This window comes from Dysidea avara, chromosome 7 (assembly GCF_963678975.1).
Source record: "Dysidea avara chromosome 7, odDysAvar1.4, whole genome shotgun sequence".
Lineage (NCBI taxonomy): Eukaryota > Metazoa > Porifera > Demospongiae > Dictyoceratida > Dysideidae > Dysidea > Dysidea avara.
Genome location: NC_089278.1, coordinates 37,298,363 through 37,322,212, shown reverse-complemented (window position 1 = coordinate 37,322,212; position 23,850 = coordinate 37,298,363). Strand labels below are relative to the sequence as shown.

General features: G+C 38.0%; 1 long non-coding RNA gene across 2 annotated transcripts; it reads left to right on the top strand.

The window, feature by feature from the left end:
* On the top strand, window positions 1–5,837 carry LOC136260930 (uncharacterized). Of its 2 annotated transcripts, none has more exons than XR_010703762.1 (4): window positions 1–122; window positions 1,387–1,439; window positions 5,408–5,546; window positions 5,596–5,837. It is a non-coding gene; the product is annotated as an uncharacterized lncRNA (long non-coding RNA). The 2 variants fall into 2 exon arrangements; XR_010703763.1 differs by having other exon boundaries at window positions 12–93.
* Window positions 5,838–23,850: the final 18,013 nt, after the last annotated feature.

The following is a 23,850-nucleotide window of genomic DNA, read 5'->3' as shown; positions in this document are numbered from 1 at the left end:
ATACGGAATAATTGGGTACCGGTATACTAAAGCTTTGCCTCGTTTTGCAGCGCACCGTAGCCTAGCACCTAGAGTCTGCCTAGATCGCGAGAGGTATGGGGACCCGGCTGATTTCTTCTTGTGTGAGTAGCTACGTGTTTTGTAATTGGTTTTGTGTGTAATAAGGGTTATTGTAAGCACACCAAGAGCCTGAAGGTAACACGTTCCTGTATCAGGCCTTGTCCTTTTGTGTGTGTGCCTGCCCTCCTACTGAAAGAGCGAGACTAGGAGCGAAATAACAAGCTATAGGACCAAATTGTGTAATTATTTATCCCACTAAGTAGGGACCTGCAGAAATTCTACTGAAGCCTGACTAAAATTATACAGAAGAACCCCTCAAAAAGCACACTCTAAAATGTGGACACTTTGATGATCCAAGGGGGTGGCACTCCAGTATATCCTGTACTCTGATCTTCGTCCTCGGTCAAAACAAAAGTCAAGCAAGACATATGCAGTAGTTGAAAGACAAGCTTCGTTTGTAAAGTGTATACCACAAATGATACTTTAAGAGTTATAACATAGCTGTACTTTTACAAAAAATATGCAAGAATTTGGTCAAGAGTCAAGTGTGGATTTTAGTGTAAGTCAAGGCTTATTTTTCTATTTTGACCGAAGACTAACGAAGTACGGGTATACATAATCCCAAGTGCATCAGTGTACGCATATCAAGACTACATGCCAGTTAGAACACTAATCATGATTTTGAGGTGACTGGAATAGGCAAGTAGTGAAAATCATCAAAATTTCCCCATTAAATTTTTGCACTATATAAAGTACATGAGGTAGTTACAGTAGTTGCACTGTCTAAGTGGTTTCAGCAGCTAGGAGTACCGAAGGGACCAAATTTGGTCCAACGTTTTGCTCCGCAGCAATAACAATGGCCTCATCAAATAATCCAGAGTCAGTTTGGCCCTTCTTTCCCCTTCACAATAACCACTTAAGAAATAGAATTCACTTTTTATCATTTGGGAACAAGTGTTAAGTTAGGAGTCTTCTTGGTATTCCCAATAAACTGCTATTGTGCATGTTCATAACTGACTTTATATTGGTAAAGTTTGTCTATGGTGAGGTGAGTTATGCTAAAAGAGCTGACTTCAAGGGGGAATCTTATTTATTTGCTTACTTAAGGGGAGAAGTTGTACTTATTTGGATGTAAAAAACTGATATTGAACTTTAAAAAATTCCATTCCACCATTCCAGTATTCCACCATTCCAGTAGTCCATTCCACTGTTTATACACTCCCTACCATATGCAATGTAAACCGTACGTGTGCACGTAAATTATGATTGCTTGCTTTCATTGCATATAAATGCTAAAGTTATATTCTGTGTGTCTTTTAATTACAGCCTGTTGGGATACCCTTATTCACACATACTGTAGATGCAGAGTGACTGTCAAGGTAAAAAATATATGCTGGACTCTAAGTGTATTATGTGTGATTAGCAAAAAGTATGTAGAATTTGGGTTTGTGCATGCATACAAAAAGAAGGCTTTACGTCATGCATACACCATGTTTTGTACGAGGTAGACAAAGTCTCTGTCCCACGTCGCTATTGTCTATGGCCTATCCACATCCTCTCACCTGTTGTAAATTTCAAAATAGGTTAATTAACATCCCCTGACTAGGTGAGTCCTCTCTCCTGGCCTGGCTTGTAAATGAGTTATTTAGCATCCCCCGGCTGAGTGTATGTACCTTCCATGAAGGGTTGGATCAGACATGATGATATCAAGAGGTAAAAGTGTGTGTGTGCATGCGTGCGTACGTGCGTGTGTGTCCTTGTCTTACTAGTGGTGTTGGGGTTGTGGAACTTGATATCTGTGACCTGGGTCCAAGTACATTTAAAAGCTATCCAAGTGAAGTATTTTTCAAGTACAGGTATGCTCTAGTTGAAATCAAGGCACTCTCAGCACTTAAGTCAAGTGCAAGTACTTTTTACTGTACCAACATATTACAGTACCTAAGTGTTATTTGCTAGTAAAAAGCAGACAAAAATCTATGTTTTAGTTCATAAGACCATATAGTAAATAAGAGGTTAGCTACTTGTTCAAATATTCTACACTATTCTTATGTATCTATCTATAATCTTTTCTGACAATATCGAGTTTAAATACTTGTCTAGAACCTTCAAGTGATGCTTGAACACATTTGAAACCTACGAAATAAAATCATATTGTTGACCAGCAGGAACTTATTTTCTTAAACAAATATGCTACTGTAGCATTTTCATTATTACAGTGTGATCGTGATGGGAGAACCCAGAATCAAACCGTTCTCATGTGTAGTGTAGAACCTCACTAGAAATTACTAATCTTATTTCATTAAAGTACAGTCTGTGTTTACATTAAACATTAAGAATACATAATACTTAAAAGTACTTAAAATACTTTTATTACTCAAGTATGTACTAAGAGCTTACAAGTACATGGAGTGTACGTTAGGAAAATTGAGCAAGTGTTTAAATAAAATTATTCAAGTACTTTCAAATATGTACTAAAGTGGACTTCAGTGTAAGTATTCGTATACTTGAACCCATGTCTGGTATTTGTATGTGTGTGTGCGTGTTATGTGAGGCAGCATAGCCAAGTGGTTAGGGTGTTGGCCTAGTAATCAAATGGTTGCAGCTTTGATTCTAGGTTATGCCAAATTGGTGTTGCTGAGCAATAAATTTTACTCACATTGCTTCAGCATACCAGCTGTTTAAATAGGAACCTGGTGACCTGATGTAAACTGTGGAAGCAAATGCCAAATGTCCATGTCTCACGCAATGGGTGTGGGACTTCAGGTGTCCACACCTTCATCTGTGAGACATGGTACAGTCTCCTACAGGTTACTAGTCCTGCTCACGAAGATTTGAGTAGCTCACAGTGTGTTTGTGCATGCGTGTGTGTGTGTGCGTGCATGCATGTGTGTGTGTGAGGCATCACAGCATTGGGTTTTTAATTGAAAGGTTCGAGGTTAAATTCCACTTTAGTGTTGCTGTTTCCTTGAGCAAGAAACTGTACTCACGTTGCTCCAGTCTACCCAGCTGTATAATGGAGACCTGGTGGCCTGCTGTCAACTGGGGAAGCAGCCCACCCAGCTGTGTGCCCACACCTTTATCTGTGAGACGTAGTACATACAGCCTCTTGTGGGCTACTAGTCCTATGCCAGGAGGATTTGCCTGCACAAACTCCAAGTGAAGCACCTGGGTAGAGTACAGACCTGTGTCCCAGTGCTCGTTGACTGGGTGGGTATGACTGTGCCTGCACGGTAGCCAAAGGCTTTGCTTTGTGTGTGCGTGTACGTGCGTGTGTGCGTGTGCGCGCGTGTGTGTGTAGTATGTGTGTCTACTCTGTGTGTGTCCAGTATGCTTAGTGTTGTGTGTACAATATGTGCAGTGTATCCTACGTCTTATGTGGACACACTAAACAAAGTATTTTATGTATATTCCCATATTCACATATACACATACTAGCACTGGTACCTGCCCTACAGTGCAGGACTGCTTGAAATGTCATGCACTTTACACTAAGTTTAATCTTGTAGCTGTCTAGTGACACAATTTCCTACACAACATTGGAAACCCAAGTATTATACATCACTTGTCTATACTTTAACTTAATTTAACATGATTATGCTTCAAGACACACATTCAGAAAATGTTACACCAATAATGTTCAGAATCAAATTGTAGTATATTGTGTTTACCCATAGTGTTTACCATACAGGTACAAATGGTGCTAGTAGTAGTACCTGTCCTATTATGCACGCTTATGTAAAATCATTAATGATGTTTGAAATGCTGACAACAAAGACATGAATTTGTACATATGTTGTAGTAACTGCTTCACAGTGCAGTACTTATCTTGCTGTGTATTTTATGTGCTAAATGTGCAGAGCCATCTCCATATTAATTAAGCAATGGGAACCAAGCATTAAACATCAATGCCATTCATGCAACTATGTATCAAGCATGGTGATGTCACTTTTAAAGAAAGTAAACTGAGTGTAGCTCTAAGCTAAGCCTACATGTGTTTGCTTGATTATACTTTAAATACGCTTTTATTATTTGTGGCGTGCTTTATGGTGGTGCCAAAATTAATGGTATTGGTGAGATGGTGTACATACCCCTAAGTTTTATCCAAAGTTGTATGTATAGCCCTGTTTTAAGGGTTACATTGTGCTTTCTTTTTCCTACAGAAAATGTTGTACACTGTAGATTAAATCAAAGCTGAGAGGATGATAGATTGTACTAAGTGGACATGCACACAATAAGTCAACCAGCTTATTTATAGCAATACTGACCCAGTTTCAATTCTAAGTGGGGGATAATGCCTTACGTGTTACCATATTGTACCTTAACTTTCAATTACCTGAGCGAAGGTACCTGAATCTGACTCAGTTTTAATGGAGACGTGCATCAGCGAACCCATTGCAGAAATTAAGTATTTGTACACTGTAGAACCTCAGTTTTCTTTCTTTTTTTTTTTGAATAATCAGAGGCTAAACCTACACATTAGTTTGATGAAAGGAATTGAAGTTTGGAAATGGATTTAAGTACTTTCTTAATTCCTGCAATTACTTCAAATACTTTTATTGAAATAAGATTATAAATCAAATGACCATTAAGAGTTTGACATCAGTTGTGCATACGTAGCTTGCATGTCAACACTTATGGATTCAACAGCATTCAAACAAAGGTGCTGAGTGCAGCATTGTATGCAAGGGGCTAAAAGTTGGCAGTTTGGCAAATTAAATAAAACCTAACAATTTTATCTGCGAATTGACTTGGTAATTTACCAAATTTTTATCTGCTAGACCACTTTGCACACCGATTTTCCAAGCTTAATTATTAGAAAAGTATTGTCAGTTAGAGTAATGGTGTTGTATGGACAAAATGTGACCCAATAGACCAGATAAGCGTATACTCATGTCCTTAGTACAAAGCTAGCCTGGGGTGCTCTTGATAATACTAGTTGGTCTCAAGGTATCTGTGTTCTGTTATTATGGACTTTGTGCACATCAAAATACACACATAATCTGGGAATGTATAAACAGACAATCAAACAAATGGATGGCTTTCAGTTTCATACATATTTTCAAAAAATATAATCTAGGCCTTCAGTATACTATATATGTTTATTAGCAGCCAGCTACAGCCTTTGAAATCTATCACTTGTCTGTGAATTAATTATCTGCGTAACTAGCTAAGTGATTACTCACACATTGCATCTGTTGATTTTATCCTTATCCATGATTTATGTTTTCTAAACAATGGTTGCTATGTCGATATCCATGAGTTATGCAATGTAATTGTTATGGTGATATTTTGTTGCTATATAAGCAAGTGCTTAAACTTGTACTGTTTTGTTCCCCAAATTATTCAGTTTCTAAGAGCCTTGGATTACAAATGCTGCTAGAGAGTGGGACAACTATTTCACAATTATTATTATTCGTCTCATTTGACTAGATGTGAGAACTGGTCTTCATTAGATAGTGGTTGCTCAATTTCTACGTTTGCACTTAGTAAGCTATTTTATTGTGTACGAGTATGAGTGTAATTTATTGTTTTCAGATGAGACTGCTATATGTAACTTGATCATTTGCTGTTCTACGTGACCTCCACATGATGTTCCTGATGATATGTACTGTATCTAGAGTGAATGATAAGCCTGAATAATAAGCCTGACTGTGTGTACACTTGTGTATGTGTGCACATTCCTTGAGCACCTATTTTTTCCAGTGTTACTTGTCTGATTACAATGTATGAAATTGGTGTACATGATGTGTTTTAACATGTAGATGATGTAGTGGATCCTACTTTACATGTAAGATGCTAGCTACTTACGTATTATAGAACTTAGCTATATCTTGTGTTCTCAGTTACACAACTACACATTAGATTTATTATCATAAGAGTTTACCTTACAGGTAACCATGAATACTGGGAACAGACCGTAACAATAAAATCTTGACCTTGATTGTAAAGATGTTTACTTTTCTTCAATTTTGAGTACCTGTATAATTAGCAAGTTCAAACATGCAAGTACTTATAACAGCCACTGTTAACTTGAAAATGAGGACACCTGCATAATCTGGACACTCGAAGTGGTCCTTAACATGTAAACTGACATGGAAAATCAGGACACTTGACTTGTCCCAAGGTGTCATAATACAGGCTCCACTGTACTGTATTTCATTTAGGCGTTGTGGTAATAGAGTTTCTGTGGTGACATGTCTACTATGTATAGGGAAACAGATGAATTGATTCCAGTAATCTAGTTGCATCATTGATCAAACTACATGAGCTAGTGTGCAAGTAATAAGAGTGTTTGATCATGATCCTAGCTAGCGCATAGCTAGTAAGTGTACTATACTCATAAGTATGTACACGATTAACTGCTGTACATGTGCATGTATGAAAGACAGTACATTATACAATAAATTAATGTGACCCGGCCCCTGAACAGCATCAAGGATGATCATTAATGCCACCCATGTAGGCTGGGCCAATTGCAAGAGTAGTAGGGTAAGGGTTGATGAGTGTACTAGTATATACAGCAACCTATAGTACAGCTTTACACAGAAATCAGCTTCAGGAATTGAAGTTAACTGATGTGAAGCATCTTGTTGTATTGTTTATGTTGTCCTTTTGATTCATGACATAATAAACAGCTGAGTTTGAGCATATATTCAAGCAATAGTATTAATTCTGTTAGAAACTGACAGTCAACTTATAGTACATGACCTACAGATGAGTAAAATTCGATCAAGGTAAAAATTTATTAGTTGATCGATCAATCAGTGTACAGAATAGCTCAATTAGAGCAATCAAGGAAGTGGGGATGTTATCAACATAATAATAATAAGGTCTGGTCGATGAGAAGTCACCATCACAACTGATGAAATGTACTGTAGCTGAAGTAACTCATTGATCATGAGCCACTGGATGCATGGTAAGAAAAGCAGGTCACAAGTTGGTTACATAGAATCATTATATACTAAAAAGCCACTGAGCAGCCAATCAAATCATGGGTGGTGGTGAAATAATGTTATTGTACACTGTTCAGTGAATATAGCTAGTCAGTTGACTCTTCAATATTGCACTCTATCTGCAGACCACTCAAGCAGTGCACGTGGTAGCAAAAAAATAATATCATGTTCCATTGGAGCTAGTGAGTCTACATGTATACTGTATTCTCCATCAAGCATTTGACAAAACAAGCTAGGCTTCCAGCCTTCCACACACACCCAGCTTTAGGACTTTGAAGCACCATATATAACTCAATGTAGAAGTATGCAAATGGTTTCAAATTTGACCTGTTATTTCACTATGCTATGAAAGAATTATGCAAAATTTTTGAACAATAGCTATAGCTTACTGAGTAGTCAAGTTGAAGTCAGAGAATTGGATGTGTGTGTGGTAGCCTTGTTTAGTCAAATTTGGTCGGTGTAAGGGCATACTCACTAGTACTGTAGGACCATACAAATGGCAAATGCAGCCTTAAACCTCACTGGAGAAATTGTCCTGTGGACACAGTACAAATGGACATCTGATCATTTATAGTTGTTTGACACCAGTTTGACTTGCACGTGTAGTTATTTACTGAGTATAAAAATTGTTTTGCAACAAATGTTGTACATGTTTTGTTTCACTTTGAGTGGAATTGAATTTGCAACTATCCCTATGAGTACCATTGAATGGAGAATTTGATTTACAGCAATTGCCAACACCTTGCATTGCTCCTCTACGTCAGGTAGTTTCTCTATATTAAAACATTAAAACTGATTGATTTAGATTAATTCACTGTTACGTGCATGTGAAACGGTATAAAAAACTAGAATGTACATCTTATAAAATAAAACAGTTAAGTTCTGCTCTCTAATCCTCTGTCAGTACCAAGTATTGTCAGTCCAAGTACACACCCTCTGTGTGGAAAAATACTTCAGTACCAATGTATATACAATACCAATAGCTTACCAAAGAATTTGAAGACACATAACCCCATTTGCTGCAACAAGCCAATCATATCTATAGAATACATTAACATCAAGTATACATTACTGATTTACTGTGGTAATACAAGTCCATTTCCCTCCAATTAGAAAGCAACATGGCTGGATAATAAAAAACCCAGGATTATAAAATGTGCAAATGCTATCAGCACTGCAAAGTTAATAAATCATTTTTGTATGAGAAGCTAGTGTTGCGCAGATTCGGATTGGTTATCAAAAAAACGATACGTTGGCTACTTTTTTGCATATCAGGCCGGCACCATGACAGAAAAAGTAGCAGATACAGATATATTTATTTATCCATGGTTATATATACAAACTGTTAAACTTTGTACATACACATGTCAGTGTACTAGAACATGTTTTACATGCAGCACTGTGTGCCGTGTAATGAAAATCTTGATGGGACAAAAAAAATTCCTGTCTCCTCACTGAAATTAACTTCCCTTTTGAGCTTGCTTGTATTTACTAGCTTACATGTATACCCTCACCTGACAAAATCACGACATAAGATAGTCGTAGACTTTACCCCAACACAACTGGTTATCAAGGTTACATACAAATATAACTAAATTAAGAAAGTATTTAAATCTATTTTCCACACCACAAATTCAATTACAAATACTCAAAATTTGTATTTATTAAAAAAGTGCTAAATAATGTATTTGACCCCAAGACTGGTATGTGTATACCTGGTGAAAACTGGGGAAGCAAATGCTAACGGTCCATGTCTTACACAATGGTCCAGGTGGGACTTTGGGTGCCCACCCCATTATCTGTGAGACATGGTACAGCCTCCTGTGGGTTACTAGTCTTGCTCCAGGAGGATTTTCTAGTGCCGCCTGAGTAGCACACAGGTGTTCCAGTGCTGACCAGTTTGGGTAGTCTAGGAATGGGACATGTGTATATTATGTGTATGTTGTGTTCATGTGTAGTGTGTGTGTGTGTGTGTGTGTGTGTGTGTGTGTGTGTGTGTGTGTGTGTGTGTGTGTGTGTGTGTGTGTGTGTGTGTGCACAAGCACTATGCAGTGCTTGTGTATGCGTGAATGTGTGTGTAGTGTGTCCTGACATGCCTGTGTCTGTGACTAGACCTTGCTTAGTTAATACAGAGATGGCTCTGCACATTTAGCACATAAAATACACAGCAAGGTAAGTACTGCACTGTGAAGCAGTTACTACAACATATGTACAAATTCATGCCTTTGTTGTCAGCATTTCAAACATCATTAATGATTTTACATAAGCGTGCATAATAGGACAGGTACTACTACTAGCACCATTTGTACCTGTATGGTAAACACTATGGGTAAACACAATATACTACAATTTGATTCTGAACATTATTGGTGCAACATTTTTTGAATGTGTGCCTTGAAGCATAATCATGTTAAATTAAGTTAAAGTATAGACAAGTGATTTATTATACTTGGGTTTCCAATGCTGTGTAGGAAATTGTGTCACTAGACAGCTACAAGATTAAACTTAGTGTAAAGTGCATGACATTGCAAGCTGTCATGCGCCGTAGGGCAGGTACCAGTGCTAGTATGTGTATATGTGAATATGGGAATATACATAAAATACTTTGTTTAGTGTGTCCACATCATGTACGTAGGATACACTGCACATATTGTACACACAACACTAGACACACTGGACACACACAGAGTAGACACAAATACTGGACACACACGCACGCACGCACACACACACATACATACGCACACACAAACACACACACATACACACACACGCACGCACACACACACACACACATAAACACACACGCACATACACACACACACGCGCGCACACACACACGCACACACACAAAGCAAAACCTTTGGCTACCGTGCAGGCACAGTCTAGGGTTGAGCGATATTGAATTTGTGACATGCGATTATTGCAATATTGCATGTGAAAATTGAAATACAACAACATAGTTTGAAAAGTCCATATGACTGCTTGTTTTCACTGAGAATGAGTTTACAAACACAAATTCTTTGCTAACAAGTTAACCAATTGACATAGTTAGTAATAATATGCATGAACTGTATCAAATATGAGGCCTAGAAGAGACACGAAATGGATGATCAATGCGATAATTATTGCAAAATACGATAAATATTGCCTATGCGATAATATTGCGAAGGAAAAATACATGCGATAATGGTATTGCGAGCACTTGCTTAGACGATATAGGCGATTTATTGAAATATTGCCCAACCCTAGCACAGTCATACCCACCCAGTCAATGAGCACTGGGACACAGGTCTGTACTCTACCCAGGTGCTTCACTTGGAATTTGTGCAGGCAAATCCTCCTGGCGTAGGACTAGTAGCCCACAAGAGGCTGTATGTACTATGTCTCACAGATAAAGGTGTGGGAACACAGCTGGATGGGCTGCTTCCCCAGTTGACAGCAGGCCACCAGGTCTCCATTATACAGCTGGGTAGACTGGAGCAACGTGAGTAAAGTTTCTTGCTCAAGGAAACGACAGCACTAAAGTAGAATTGAACCTCGAACCTTTCAATTACAAACCCAATGCTGTGATGCCTCACACACACACACACACCCACGCACGCACACACGCACGCACACACACACACACGTATAAATACAAACACACACGCACACAAACACACGCACACACACACACAAACATACACACACACACACACACGCACGTACGCACGCACACACAAACACACTCTGTGAGCTACTCAAATCTTCGTGGGCAGGACTAGTAACCTGTAGGAGACTGTACCGTGTCTCACAGATGAAGGTGTGGACACCTGAAGTCCCACACCCATTGCGTGAGACATGGACATTTGGCATTTGCTTCCACAGTTTACATCAGGTCACCAGGTTCCTATTTAAACAGCTGGTATGCTGAAGCAATGTGAGTAAAATTTATTGCTCAGCAACACCAATTTGGCATAACCTAGAATCAAAGCTGCAACCATTCGATTACTAGGCCAACACCCTAACCACTTGGCTATGCTACCTCACATAACACGCACACACACATACAAATACCAGACATGGGTCCAAGTATACGAATACTTACACTGAAGTCCACTTTAGTACATATTTGAAAGTACTTGAATAATTTTGTTTAACACTTGCTCAATTTTCCTAACGTACACCCCCCCATGTACTTGTAAGCTCTTAGTACATACTTGAGTAATAAAAGTATTTTAAGTACTTTAAAGTGTCATGTATTCTTAATGTTTAATGTAAACACAGACTGTACTTTAATGAAATAAGATTAGTAATTTCTAGTGAGGTTCTACACTACACATGAGAACGGTTTGATTCTGGGTTCTCCCATCACGATCACACTGTAATAATGAAAATGCTACAGTAGCATATTTGTTTAAGAAAATAAGTTCCTGCTGGTCAACAATATGATTTTATTTCGTAGGTTTCAAATGTGTTCAAGCATCACTTGAAGGTTCTAGACAAGTATTTAAACTCGATATTGTCAGAAAAGATTATAGATAGATACATAAGAATAGTGTAGAATATTTGAACAAGTAGCTAACCTCTTATTTACTATATGGTCTTATGAACTAAAACATAGATTTTTGTCTGCTTTTTACTAGCAAATAACACTTAGGTACTGTAATATGTTGGTACAGTAAAAAGTACTTGCACTTGACTTAAGTGCTGAGAGTGCCTTGATTTCAACTAGAGCATACCTGTACTTGAAAAATACTTCACTTGGATAGCTTTTAAATGTACTTGGACCCAGGTCACAGATATCAAGTTCCACAACCCCAACACCACTAGTAAGACAAGGACACACACGCACGTACGCACGCACGCACGTACGCACGCACGCACACACACACTTTTACCTCTTGATATCATCATGTCTGATCCAACCCTTCATGGAAGGTACATACACTCAGCCGGGGGGGGATGCTAAATAACTCATTTACAAGCCAGGCCAGGAGAGAGGACTCACCTAGTCAGGGGATGTTAATTAACCTAATTTGAAATTTACAACAGGTGAGAGGATGTGGATAGGCCATAGACAATAGCAACGCGGGACAGAGACTTTGTCTACCTCGTACAAAACATGGTGTATGCATGATGTAAAGCCTTCTTTTTGTATGCATGCACAAACCCACACTATTTAAATTCTACATACATTTTGCTAATCACACATAATACACTTAGTGTCCAGCATATATTTTTTACCTTGACAGTCACTCTACATCTACAGTAAGTGTGAATAAGGGTATCCCAACAGGCTGTAATTAAGACACACAGAATATAACTTGTGCACTTATATGCAATGAAAGCAAGCAATCATAATTTACGTGCACACATATGGTTTACATTGCATATAGACCACAAGTGGGGGAGGGGGTGGGGCTTGAAGGGACACTTTATTACATTGGTATGTCATCATTACACCATTCATGCATCAGGTTCTACCAGCCATACAGTGTAGCATCTAACTTCAAATAATTACAAAAATTGAAATTCTAACACAGCCTTGACAGAGTCTACTCAGGACGCTACACATCAATGACATTTTTTGAATCGATTGATTAAATAGCTGCTACCGAATACCACTTTGGATAGAAGTACAACACATATCTATAAACAAAATTGTAGTTAACTATTTTACTCAAGTACATATTATGTGCATACAATTGCACTTGCATTTTAGTTATCAACATGACTCAGAACCCTGTAAGCCCACTACGCACCATTAGACATGCTATTCTAACAAAAACTCTACAGATAAGCAAACTCTGCAGCCAGCTTTGGGCATGCACCCCTACTTAAATGAGCTAGGTTGCTTTAATCAAGTGATTAACACCATGACACTACATATAGTCTTTCAGTCATTGTGATCTATCTGTGGCAGAACGTGTAAAAACACAATAGCGTGCACGGATGCTGACCAATCAGAACAGTGAACACCTTCGCTTATTACCAGGTTTGTATATACTGTGCAAAATAAAAGGTAGAGTTGCAATGGTGGTTGTTTGATGTACAGGCTACAGTTGGAAACTTATACGGACAAATTTTTCATGTTACAAAATTACTTTGGGTGAATACACAAAGGATTTAGTGCTACGTGCTTAAATCGCATATAAGGCTACTTAGCTTGATCATGAAACAGCTAAGTCACTCCTCCTTGTATAATCATGACTGTTTAGTATTCATGTTTGTTAGAAAACCCTCACACTTCATAGCCCATGAGCCAGGCCTAAAAAGTAGCTGACACAAAAAAAATCTAAGTGAATTCTATTCCTTAAGCGGTTATTGTGAAGGGGAAAGAAGGGCCAAACTGACTCTGGATTATTTGATGAGGCCATTGTTATTGCTGCGGAGCAAAACATTGGACCAAATTTGGTCCCTTCGGTACTCCTAGCTGCTGACACCACTTAGACGGTGCAACTACTGTAACTACCTCACATACTTTATATAGTGCAAAAGTTTATGGGGAAATTTTGATGATTTCCACTACCTGCCTATTCCAGTCACCTCAAAATCACGATTAGTGTTCTAACTGGCATGTAGTCTTGATATGCGTACACTGATGCACTTGGGATTATGTATACCCATACTCCGATCTTCGTCTTAGGTCAAAATAGAAAAATAAGCCTTGTCTTACACTAAAATCCACACTTGACTCTTGACCAAATTCTTGCATATTTTTTGTAAAAGCCGTACAGCTATGTTGTAACTCTTAAAGTATCATTTGTGGTATACACTTTACAAACGAAGCTTGTCTTTCAACTACTGCATACGTGTTGCTTGATTCTTGTTTTGATCGAGGACAAAGATCAGAGTACAGGATATACTGGAGTGCCACCCCCTTGGATCATCAAAGTGTCCACATTTTAGAGTGTGCTTTTTGAGGGTTCTTCTGTATAATTTTAGTCAGACTTCAGTAGAATTTCTGCAGGTCCTTACTTAGTGGGATAAATAATTACACAATTTGGTCCTATAGCTTGTCATTTCGCTCCTAGTCTCGCTCTTTCAGTAGGAGGGCAGGCACACACACAAAAGGACAAGGCCTGATACAGGAACGTGTTACCTTCAGGCCCTTGGTACACTTACACTAACCTTTATCACACACAAAACCAATTACAAAGCACGTAGCTACTCACACAAGAAGAATCAGCCGGGCCCCCATACCTCTCGCGATCTAAGCAGACTGCTAGGTGCTAGGCTACAGTGCACTGCAAAACGAGGCAAAGCTTTAGTATACCGGTACCCAATTATTCCGTATCCCCCTACCGTACACTAATCCAGCACTCGTATGGAACGTTAGTCCATACTAACGCAACATGTACCTTTGGACTATACGTCCATATACCTTAAGATAATAGGTTGGTGTGGTACCATATAATTATATATACCACTTTCACAACTCGCTTCAAAGGGAAGAGACGGTGTATAAGTGGTATACTAGCACTGCTATCAGTGTTCAGGAATGCATTACTGCATTCCAAGCATTCTCAGAAATCATCTGATATCTTTGATGAAACTGTGTGATCTCCTCTGCTTTAATGCTATGACACTTCAAAGGATTGATAGTGGGTTTTAGTTTTGTAAAGTGAGCCGAAGCATAGATCATGGACTTGGGAAAGAAGATAGTTCATTGTTTTACTGAATGAAGGAGGTCACAGGTTAGTTTATATTGCTGTGTTGAGTGCATTCTAGTCATGTGATGATGTGCATAGTGCTTAATTGATTTGGCCATTAGTGTTAACATATTCACTACTTTAGTTTATTCATGGCTAGTAAAGTAAGTACTTTTGTGCATTTGAATTGTCTTTACATTGCTGTTTTGACACCTGGCACGATATCACACACGTGTACCGTATACATAAAAAGTTTCGAGGTCGTAGACTATGGGAAGATTCGGAGGAAAAATTTCTTAGCTAGGCAGTCACTATAGCTAATTATTTGTATAATTGCTGGATCTGGAGGAAAATTATCATAGGTGAGTGATCTATGAAATCTATGAAAATTTTCCACCTCGAAAATTTTTACATATACGGTAGTGACTGGGCATGGCATTTAATTGACTAGGTCAGCACTGTAAACATATTCACTACTTTAGTTTGTTCATGGCTAGTATAGTAAGTACTTTATGGTTCAGGTCGCATTTGGGCTTCCTGTGTTTAATTGTATACCCACAATTGAAGCGATCTGCATGCTTGTGTCGATACACTACATTTGGTCTCTCAGCAGCGCCTTGTTGTTGCTCTTACGACATTATCCACAATCGAAATTCACATGGCCCCATATAAATACACTCGCAAAGCATTCCTGCAGTTTCCCACACTTGCAAGTGAGTCACCCCAAGTGGAATACATTAGTTGTAACATGGGCACTTGTAATTTTCCTGAAATATATGCACTCAAGCTGCCCCCTCATGCTCGTGCGTATATTTCAGGCAAATCACTCGTGCCCATGTTATAACTACTACATATGTGCAAAATATCAAGGTATAAATGTAGGCACAGGAGTGCATCGAATCCTATGGACAAGGGAGCATGTAACTCTGTAAACAGCAAAATTCAAACACGGCTGCTGTGTGCTATAAAAAGTAACTTACAAAATTCCATATTAGTACATTATATGGAGACACATGCTCAAGTACATCACATTACTGGCATCACTGAAACGAAGCTATGGAAACTAAGTTGAATGGCATGACAAAAGAATAGTAACACAGCCATAACAGGGTAACCTGTCTGTATTCACAAGCGATGTGAAATCCTTCAACTTGACATCATTATAGTAGCACAGAATTTGAATTTTGCCCATAAATTGGTAGTGTATGTAGCTACACACTCCCTTGTCCAAAGGATACAATGGACTCCTGGTAGGCAATTTCACAGATAAACAAATTTTGGGAGATTTTATTTGAAGGAGCATTCATTTCACAATCAGGAATTGCAGTATATGTACAGAGCCAATCCTACAGTTGTTAATGTTTAAAAATGAAAATTTGTGGACAGCCATGTAAGCAACCATGAAATCAGCAAAAATAATTATGTCTCTCAATAAATTTGTACGTAATTATACATTACACATGCATGTGTGTGTGTGTGTGTGTGTGTGCTTATGTGGTATGCATCTGTGCATTTACATGCAAGTGGATAGTGTGAGTGTGTGTACATGCATGTGAGCTGTGTGTTTGTAAGTGGATGGAAGTTCATAGGCATGGGCGACCCAGTGTTTTACTGGGTAGGCATGACTGTCAGCCAAAGGAATTATTGCTTGCTCTTTGGTTGTGTGACGGTCCACTAGTACTTGTAAACAATGGACAATTCTCTGCATCACTGTTTGTGACTATGATGTAAAATACCAAGTCTATTGTAATGTGTGAGTATCATTAAGTACGGCAGTATATAATTGTTAACTTAATAAATAGGGATCAGTAAGAAATCATATGGCTTCATATTTTTTCGCATTTAAAAAAACAGCCTTGCAACAAATTTTACCCGAAAAAACCACCTGGAATGTATTAGTACTGCTGTAATGATGCTGTGCCTTGGTTAAACGAAGCAAAAAGTCGATTGATTCAATGTACAGTGAATTTTTTTAAAAATTTGAAATTTACCTGCACTTCATCTGTCTGCCTGCCTGCCTGCCTGCCTGCCTGCCTGCCTGCCTGCCTGCCTGCCTGCCTGCCTGCCTGCCTGCCTGCCTGCCTGCCGTAAGACCCGGTAGCACTAGGTGTATTGCTCCAGAAAATTCAGACAGCCAAGGTAATGACGGTGGATTTACGAATATGTTGTTTTGATTGCGTTTTGTCCACTGTACCATGCTGTTCATCATTCAAGCCTTTCTTGTTCTTTATGAAGGTTGCGTCATGTGTCACTGCCTGAACATGTGATTCTAACAAAGTGTGCCGTAAGACCAGGTTAGTAGTCAAGGAGTTGTCTCTAGCATTTATAAAGTAGTTTTACAGTCTTATCAGTTTAGTTATTTGCTAGGTAATCATGCTTTCAGGGTGGATCCAGTCTTCTAAAACGGGGGGTTCAACTCGTAATGATAAACTCTCCAGCGATGTTTCACCATTAAATCTTATCATTTAGTTAGGCCTTTAGAAACACAGTTGAAGCCTTTACCAGTTGCTGTGATAGCTTTAAAGACAAAGACGATAACTCTTTTTAGAGGCATTTATCGTGTATGAAGGTGAGTGATATTTGTACTATGCAGGAGTGACATAAAAAGTAAACAAACTAGCTATTTAAAAAAAATTAAATTAAAAGGAAGTAGGGATGGATATAATACACACGCTACAAAAAGTGGATAGCCAAAAGTAGGGATTAAAATGTGTCTCATTTTAGCAAGTAGCCTTTTTGTTGCGTGGATTGATTCTCATTTCAGCTTTAACATTATTGAGCTTGTTTCCTTACTTTTTGTAGCATGTGTATTATATCGATCCCTACTTCCTTTTAAAATTTGTAATTTTTCAAATGGCTAGTAGGAAATATTTAAACACCAATTACTGAAAACAGACAACTTGAATACTCTATCACAACATGGCATGCATTGATGTCTAGTTAATAACACAAGTGGTCAAACTACATCACACACATACCTAGTAAATGTAGTCGAGTGACTACACAAGTGTGTTGTCTTCAACTGGGAACCACCTGGAATAGGAATGGGAATTATGCACATGGTCTGATAACTTTAACCATATATGGTATGCATATATGTAGACATTTAATAGTTTGTGTGAGATATCGCTGGAGAGAGCAGAAGGCAACAAGTCTACAAGATCACTCCCAATTTAACACTTGAAACTATACAGCCATAAACAGGCAGACCATTTAAGTTTATATACCACCATATGAAGGAACATCCTAAAGTAACTGTAACTAAAGAGGAATGTTATACTGTGTACATGTTAGAGGTAATCTGTACTGACCAATACAATGGTGCAGTGAAGGTCCATACAAGATGGATGGTGAAGTCTCTTCCATTTGTGGTGTTTCAGTGTACCCTTCCTCCTGTGGAATAATGGAACTTGAAGACACAGCTCTTTTGTAGTCCAACAATGAATAGTGTCCTCTACACAGTATAATGAACAATGTAGTAGTTAGTACATTTAAACAAAGAACACATCACACAACTATGTACATCCAAAATCATGACATTAACTTTAATGTTTTTTGTGGACCACACCAAATCTTATTCATGCTAAAAACAACAGTGCTTAAAAGCCAGCAAGTCTAAGATATGGAATTGTTAACTTATCAACTACAACACAGTTGTTATACATTGCTAGCACCATCCCTCTACTCTCATGTTTCATTCACAATCATGTTGTATTGATCAGTCTAATTTCCTCTAGCCATCTATCAAATAGCTGACCCGGCCAGTAACAGCTGCTGTGGTATGACAATGATATCACACAATATAAATTTGGGAGTTGCAAATTAATTTTGTGAGTGTTTATTTCACAAAATCTTTCAAAACACATAATTCGTGAAAGTTTGCTTGTGCAAACCTTTCTAGACTTATGATATATAGCGGCTGTTTAATTACAACATTTGGAGTACCACAAATTGGTGGAGGTGTTTCTGTGCCTGCAGTTGTTGTAATTAGTGCCGGGAAATATCACGATATTATCGTATATCGGTGTATTTACATATGATACTGTCTTCAAATTGCAGTATTGTCATATCATATTCCAGTAATTTTCTGTATTTAGTGTAAATTCTGCATATTTACACATATTTATGCAATTCTTTGATGGAAGTGCTAGTCAAATTATATCCAAGAAAAGTGCTGGTTTTGGAAAACATTTTTGCTATACCACCTAAGTATGGATATCATGATATTTAGTCATGATGTTTCAGATGGTAATATATCGTTGGTAGGAAATTGTGATATCACCCAGCTCTAGTTGTAATGTTCAGTGTACACACCAGTGGGGTGATAGAACAGGCCAAAAAGTGAGGGGACAACTTTGACAGTGAATTTTACACAAAATTTGAAGATATGTTTGTTATTCATGGGAATCTGGGGGGCTTACCTCCAAGAAATTTTAAAAAGTCTTTATAGTCTATTTTTATGTAAATAAATTAAGTAGCTACTTACACCTTTTAAAGGTGACTGCTTGTACAGCAGCTGACTGCTCTATTAGAGTATTTCAAAATTTTCTTTCAAGTAGGGGGTAGGGCCATGGCTCCTTGTTTCTACCACCTAATGCACTTTTAGCACAGACAGACAGTCACTGGTCAATTTTACCAAATCAATCGATCAATCATTACAAGTGAAACAACATATGTGGTTTTTACCTAATAATTACCCTGAAACCAAATCATGTCGGGCTGGTAGACAATTGCAACATCTTCCATAAAGCCATTGCCCTCATAGTTAACAAGGTTTTGTCTTGACACAAATAAATGTCACTAAGTTGGATAGCGTTTCTACTCAAAATAGGAAGCATACTTCTTTTCGTTGCTTCTGAAGAGTTTCACATAGACTGACCTTTCAGAAAAAAACAAATTAGTACTAATTCTGCTACTGGATTGCATGCAGTGTTTGATAATTTTAACACACGTAAATATCCAAAAAAGTGGTTACGTGAACAAAAATTCCATCACAGCTATATACATTGGACAGCTTATTCATTAATCCTAAGACACAACTACCATATTTCCTAATAGTAACCATAGTGGTACCACAATCAATTTCAAAAATAAAGGCTTAAACATCATCTTTGAGCATCGCGTGGTGACTGATTTATAGTTGATTTTTGGAACTACAGTAATAAATGCCGTGGCGTCTAATCAAGGTATAGTATTTCTTACCTACATAATGACTTCTACATCTTGTAGTGCTATAGCATACACGAGCACATCCGGTATGGGATTGTTGGTCATGTGACCACTTTTTGGATGTTAAAACTACATTGATATTGAAAAGTAAGGTAACTGTGCCTAACTCCAGATGGTTTTTGTTTTTGGTGCTCTATCTCCACCATGCAAGCGAATTACCTTAACCTTAAAGTATGGAGATAAAACCTATCCTATCTCCATCTGTCGAGGAGCTACACTCCAAATTCAACTATGTTTAACTAGTGGTGGTCTAACTGACATCCTATGAGTCAAGGAAGTAGTTACCTGGACTCATGGATATTTGATATTACAAATAGGTCAGAGCCTGTACCGACTGCAAAGTGGAGGTAGGGATAGCCTTGCTGCTGTTCGGGAGCTTCTCTTGGTCCCATGAAACGGGAGTTGAAAACCATGTACTGCATTGTTCTAATGTACCCTGAATTCTAATAGGAAACTAAATACCTGATGTCCTATGTGATTATAATAGATTTGAGAGCAATCGACTTGGGGATGAACCTGACAGACTGAGAAGCCCTGAATCACACAACACAAACCCTGATCACATCAGCCAGCAATGGTACAGCATTTACTGGCTAATGGAGATGGAAGAGAGGATACAATATATCACATTTGCATTTGGTAACTTTGTAGAAACATTACAGGTGGCTCAACAAGATTAATAGACTTAGTCGATTATCTGAACTAATATGGGGGAGGGGTGTGGGAGGGGTGTTTATATTATATACTTGAATAGTACGTATAATCAAATATCCATTGATATAATATTGAGAGCTTCTTTCAATTGCTCTAATAAAGCAAACACTTTTCTCTAATTGAGCAATCACTTTGGTGTTGGGATAAAATCAAATGTTTGGATAATCAGGTTGGATAATCGATTCTCCAATGTATTAAAATCAATGGTTTCGAGGAGGTGAGCTTTGGGTTGGCTTAAGACTCGTTGCTATGCTAAAGTGAGTAAGACCCGCTCAAAATTAATTTAAATACTTCATGATATTAGATTATCCTGGGAGTTTATTGTCTGGTTACGAGTTAGCTGTGGATATCATGATATAAGTGTTTAATTGATCAACAACAGTAATAAATAAAGCTGTCAATAATACAGTTGGCCTTCTAGGTGTGCTACAAAACTTGTATCATCTTTAAGAGACAAGTCTTACATAGATCGACTGACATCAACGAATTTACCATATCATGACTTAATATTTCTTTTCAAGCTGTTACATGGTTACTTTGATCTAGATCACTCCAACTTCATCACTCTGTCACAACACACAAACCAGAGGTCACACATACAAATTACTTAAGTCCTCTGCCTACCATCCATGTTAAGTTAACTACTTTGGCACTAGAGTATTTAATGACTGGAACAATCTTACAAGTGATGTCGTGGAGAATTCTTCGTTAAATAATTTTAAATCAGCTATAGATAATTACTTTTATGACTTAAGATTTATGTTAATGTAATAATTATATTCATAATTAAGTTCTGTTTATTGTATCTAATTTATGTATGTATGTAATTGAATGAGTGTACAGGCTTTTTAGCCTCAACCCAAATCACATCATAATAATAGTCAAACCCTTTTAACGTGTGGTTAAAATTGGAGTAAATTTTGTACATGTTCCCAATGCCAAACACTTGTTTATCACAGCACTTGTAAATTTATATTTTGAATTTTAAACACTGCCACATCAAACTTGCATCCATTACCCATTTTATACTCAATATTGAGAGTCATAATACCGGGTATTTCAACTCTAGCTGTATTTCCCCAAAATATTCAATGAGACTAGTTCTACAAAATCGTCCATAGCAAGTGTTTGGCTGATTGTTAACAAACGAAACTTGGTAGAGTGGTAAGTCATAGTTGTTCCTCTACATTGTATTAAGGTCACTTACTGCTTATTTTATGTATCAATCCCCCACCCACATTGTTATGTCTCACTGCCTAAATTTGGTCGTTATTATGACATCATACAAGTATTTCATCATCTCAATGTTTAATGATTATATGGAAGTAATAAACTATGGTACTGCTCAAATGTAACGTCATCTCGCAAGAGTACGAGTGATTAAAAAACTGGCTAATTAAAGGGTGTAGTATCCATTTTGCTTGTGAGTATTCAGCACAAACAAAATGAGATGAATACTTTCAAGCGAAACAGGTGCCACACCCTTTAATAAATGAGTTTTTAATTGCTCATACTCTCTTGAGATGACGTTATATTTGAGCAGCACTGTAACTTGCTTACACTGCTAGGCATAGAGGAAGTTGAGGTATAGAGCTAACCCTTTGACTTCCACCAAATTTTTCTTAAAATTAAAGAGTCTATATATATAAATCACCATATCTAATAATCTAAAACATAGATTACCTTAAATCTGTATAAGCTATTGTCTAAGGAATTCAACTTTACAGCTACTATTTATATAACAGCAGCCACAAGAATGTTATAAAAGCATAACATGTAAAAGTCGGACTACTAGGTTTGTGAGAGTGTTCTAACTCTAGCAAACAATGTCCTAATGTTCCTTACAATAAACACTGGTGCTAGTCTGTTTACAATCAAAGCGAAGGCTGGTTTTCAGGTGTTTTTACAACTACGCATGTGCAAATGTACACATGGCCTAAAATCCGCCTGACAAAAAGTAGCATTACAATCTTGTAACTTACCTCTTGCTTCTCCTTACCCTTACCTTGCTTCTCCTAGATGGTATTGCTTCAAAAATCTCTTTAGTACCCTGGCAATATACCTTGGTTGAATAGGCAGTTACATAATGTTATGTGCGATAGTGCACAAGGGATCTGTTTTTTACCTGTGTTTTGTAGGGGCGTTCCCATTTCAGAATAGGTGTATTGGCTGTGGTTGAGCACACAAGGAAAGTAATAGCGTGTCTAAACCTCTATTGCTCTTGGATTTCTAACACCAGGACGCCTTGGTGGTTAAGATAGCAGAATAGTGATCAATAACAGATCGAAATACTCTAATAGAACAACCAGCTATCTCTAATAATATAAGAGCCTGTATAATTGTAATGAATAATGAGCTGCTCTCCTGCATCAGTTTAGGCTAACTTTCCTGATCTGAAACATAAAATAGCACCAACGCAAAAACCCAACACGGTGTACAAGAGTCCCAGCATTTAAGTATTTCAAAAATATTTCTATATTTAAAATATATTTGTAAATACAACCTAATTCTATTTTTGACTCTTTATTGTGATGTTTTTACTGTTTTAGCTAATACTTGTCAGGAGACACCTAAGAGAAACAAAATAATATATTGCCCCAGATGCAGTCTGCCCAGCTGCAGTCTGCCCAGCTGTATTAATGGGTCAACTGGTGGAACAAATTAACTGTCCTCATCTCACTCACCGTGAAACTACTATGCCGCAGGAGCGGATCCAGGGGGGGTTCAAAGGGTTCCATGGAACTCCCCTTTTGAAAGAGCCTCTCTTACTTGAGATACTCTAGTGGAGCAGTCAAGATCGAGACACTCTAGTGAAGCAGTCAAGATCGAGACACTCTAGTGAAGCAGTCAAGATCGAGACACTCTAGTGGAGCAGTCAAGATCGAGACACTCTAGTGGAGCAGTCAAGATCGAGACACTCTAGTGGAGCAGTCAAGATCGTGACACTCTAGTGGAGCAGTCAAGATCGAGACACTCTAGTGGAGCAGTCAAGATCGGGACACTCTAGTGGAGCAGTCAAGATCGGGACACTCTAGTGGAGCAGTCAAGATCGAGACACTCTAGTGGAGCAGTCAAGATCGGGACACTCTAGTGGAGCAGTCAAGATCGAGACACTCTAGTGGAGCAATCAAGATTGAGATACTCTAATAGAGCAGTCACAGTATTCTATGTGCAGAGTTAAACTTAGTATCACTATCTATGGTGAGGGGTAGCTATTGTCAGTAGGTGATGACCTTTTTTTCTTTGGTCTTTGACTT